The sequence below is a fragment of the Grampus griseus genome (assembly GCF_964374135.1).
Source record: "Grampus griseus genome assembly, chromosome: 1".
Classification (NCBI taxonomy): Eukaryota; Metazoa; Chordata; class Mammalia; order Artiodactyla; family Delphinidae; genus Grampus; species Grampus griseus.
The window spans coordinates 158,241,425-158,245,628 of record NC_139017.1 but is presented as its reverse complement, the minus strand read 5'-3'; positions in this window follow the sequence as shown (position 1 = coordinate 158,245,628).

Sequence of the window (4,204 nt, the reverse complement as noted above, 5' to 3'; positions counted from 1 at the left end):
TAACAAATTCCTGTTTGTGTGTCTTAGCATGATTTGGGGAATATATTCCAATTTCAAGGGGCCTAAACTTGAGGTGTCCTAAAAAATAAGTCACAGGGCTTAAGCAGAAAAGAGTTTTCAGAAAAGTGATTTATCTATGCTGAATAAAAGCTGTAGCACTGCCAGCTCAGATCCAGTTATAATTGCTAAAGCATGTCCAGGCTGGTTATCTAATGGCTCTGCAAGAATTTAGGCCACGCATTAATGCACTGAAGATAAAATCAATTTGAAAATTTCTTAAATCAAATACCAATCCTGGAGTAATACTCTCTGTGCAGGAGAATCAGCCAACAGTAATAGGAAGCCAATTATAAACTATAAACCACTCTGCTCAAATGTCCTGGTTTGTTAGTGGTGGGGCCCATTACACACAGTTTGCACAAGTTGAAGCCAGTGGCTAGACAGAACTGCTGTACACAGACACATGTGCACCTCTCTCCCCCGCCCCCAACATTTAACATAAAGATGCAGCTCAATTAATAGGTACTGAGTACAAAAACCCACAGCAACATGCTGAACATAAACATCTCGCCGTTCTACTCTAGCAGTACAGTCAAGCAGTTAGCAAAGAGCAGAAGCCTATGAAGATTAAATGAGATAATGCAAGTGAAATTCTGAGTCCAGTCATACTCAGCAGAAATTGGCTAGTAATATCTCCTTGTGCCTCCAACTTCCTGACTGCCCCAACACCAAATTAGCAAAGGAGACGGATGCCCCAACACTAAAAACACCTCTCCTGGCCTATTGCAAGCCATCAACCTACTACACATAAATGGTCTCTCAGCTTCTACTCTCTTCAATACATTCTCATTCATTCAACTGTTATTTATTGCATGCATAGTATAAATCAGCCACTGAGTTTACATAAAAGGTATGGTCTCTAATTTAAGGATTTCTTGAATAAGCTTTTTAAGTATAGATCTGACCGTGCAATTCTTTGTTTACCAACCTCCAGAGGCTCCCCATTGCCCAGAATAGATTCCCAACTCAAGACTGATTCAGAATGACCTTAGTGATGCCTGGACATGGACACTTTGAATAAACCACATAGTTGAGTCTGATGTTTCCTCCTGATTAAAAACAGTAAATAAACTTTCAAATTTCTTGTTATGATATGCAATACCCTCTACGATATGACTCCCATCTTCCCAGCCTCCCAAAGTCCACACAATTTGGTCTCTGCCTGAATTTCACCTTCATGGGACCTCCCTGGCGGTCCAGTGGTTAAAACTCCACGCTTCCACTGCAGGGGGAGAGGGTTCGCTCCCTAGTAGAACTAAGATCCCGCATGCTGCGCGGCTCAGCCAAAATATAGATTTCACCTACACTGCTTGGAAAGTACTTCCACTGCCTTCACATAGCATTTGCACATAGTAGCCTCCTTCACCTTCCTCAGAGATCTTCCCTGACCATCCCACCTAACTCCACACATAACCCCAGTCACTAGCCCCTTACCTATTTTACTTTCTTCCTAGCTTCACAGTACGAACCACTATCTGAAAGTGTATTACTTATGTGTACCTATTTATTCTCTATCTTCTCCACTAGAATTTAAACCCTGTAAGGGCAACATCTGTCTTATTTGCCACCATATCCTAAGTGCTTAGAATAGTGTGTAGTATGTGGCAGGTGCTCAAATACCAAGTAAATCATCACTCTTCCTATAGGTGCTATAATCACAGCACTTAACATGATATTTGTATAATCCCTTCTAGTCAAGGCCCTACTGGTTATTAAGAAACTGATTCAGGGACTTCCCTGGTGGCGCAGTGGTTAAGAATCCACCTGCCAATGCAGGGGACATAGATTCGAGCCCTGGTCTGGGAAGATCCCACATGCCACAGAGCAACCAAGCCCATGTGCCACAACTACTGAGCCCGTGTGCCACAACTACTGAAGCCCACGTGCCTAGAGCCCATGCTCCGCAACGAGAAGCCATCCAATGAGAAGCCTGCACACCACAACAAAGAGTAGCCCCCGTTCCCCTCAACTAGAGAACGCCAGCGAGTAGCAATGAAGACCCAACTCAGCCAAAAATAAATTTTAAAAAGTGACTCAAAGTACTTCTAACAAAGATGTGATGGTAGAAGCCTGTGGAATTTCCTTGTTTCTATTTTCTAAGGTTTTTTTTTTAAAGTCTTAAGCGGAGAGTGAGGATGAGAAAGATGTTAAAATGTAAGAGTTTTCAAGGGGACAAAAAGAGTAAATGGGATAGAGAAACACAGTAGGATTGTCAGATGGTACTAAGGTCTACTTGAGATCATGACTTTAAACACAGAAACTGGGCTTCCCTGCTAGCGCAGTGGTTGAGAGTCCGCCTGCCGATGCAGGGGACACGGGTTCGTGCCCCAGTCCGGGAAGATCCCACATGCCCCGTAGCGGCTAGGCCCATGAGCCATGGCTGCTGAGCCTGCGCGTCCGGAGCCGCAACGGGAGAGGCCACAACAGTGAGAGGCCCACGTACCGCAAAAAAAAAAAAAAAAAAAACACAGAAACTGTTCCAGCAAGTTCAGTTGCGTAAGTGCAGAGAAGGCGGCATACTGAACTTAACCTAAAATGGAGTTCAACCAGACAAGTATAATGAAGCAACAGTTGGGGCAAAGCAATTTACTATGTAGCCAATAGTAACTCTAACACTGGACCACAGAATCTAAGCTGCATAATGAAGGACATGAGGTGAGAGTATCAGTGAATTATAAGTCACATAGTTCTGTAACCACTCACTCTGTTTAAGTCTACATATCTGGCTCCTCTTCTGGACTGAGGTCCTTCCTCCAAAGTGGGATCTGTGTCTTACCTTTTCATTCTTCGTACCTCACCACATGAATGTGTTATCTGGATGATGTTTTACCCATGGCTTAAAGGGAAATTTCCCACCCCCAAATCCGATATATAAACTTCCTCCTTTCTCACTGTTCTTCAAAGTGTTCAAGTAAAGTTTCAGTGCTTCATCAAAACCCTATGGTGGGCTTCCCTGGTGGCGCAGTGGTTGGGAGTCCGCATGCCGATGCAGGGGACACAGGTTCGTGCCCTGGCCCGGGAAAATCCCACGTGCCGCAGAGCGGCTGGGCCCGTGAGCCATGGCTGCTGAGCCTGCGCTCCGCGACAGGAGAGGCCACAACAGTGAGAGGCCCACGTACCGCAAAAAAAAAAACAAAAAACCTACGGTAGGACTTTCCTGGTGGCACAGTGGTTAAGAATCCAACTGCCAATGCAGGGGACACGGGTTTGAGCCCTGGTCCGAGAAGATCCCACATGCCGCGGAGCAACTAAGCCTGTGTGCCACAACTACTGAGCCTGTGCTCTAGAACCCACGAGCCACAACTACTGATCCTGCGCTCTAGAACCCACGAGCCGCAACTACTAAGCCCGCCCACCACAACTACTGAAGCCCACATGCCTAGAACCCCTGCTCCACAATGAGAAGCCACTGCAACGAGAAGCCCCCGCACCGCAATGAAGAGTAGCCCCCGCTCGCCGCAACTAGAGAAAGCCCATGCACAGCAACGAAGACCCAACACAGCTGTAAATAAATAAATAAATAACCCTATGGTATAGGACTTCCGTGGTGGCACAGTGGTTAAGAATCCGCCTGCCAATGCAGGCGACACGGGTTCGAGCGCTGTTCTGGGAAGATCCCATGTGCTGCAGAGCAACTAAGACCATGTGCCACAACTACTGAGCCTGCACTCTAGAGCCCGCATGCCACAACTACCAAAGCCTGCACACCTAGAGCCCGTGCTCTGCAACAAGAGAAGACACTGCAATGAGAAGCCCACGCACCGCAACGAAGAGCAGAACCTGCTCGACACAACTAGAGAAAGCCCGCGCGCAGCAACGAAGACCCAACGCAGCCAAAAATAAAATAATTTAAAAAAAAAAAAAACCCTATGGTATAAACACAACCTTTGAAAAGAGACAAGATGCTGAATTCCTGCAGTGTTGTGTCCAAGAACTGAACCAGAAAATGAACCAGATGTATCCCAACTACTGTTAAGTCTGCCCTTACTGAACACCTGGGAGGCATGAAATCTTCGAACTTCCCAACCTCTAATTATTTCACCTCCGAAGTAATTATTAGCGGGATCCAAAACAGGCCTTGAGAATACCAAGTTTTCTAAGGAGACAACTCAACCTGAGGGTGGAGAACAAATGCACAGACAAA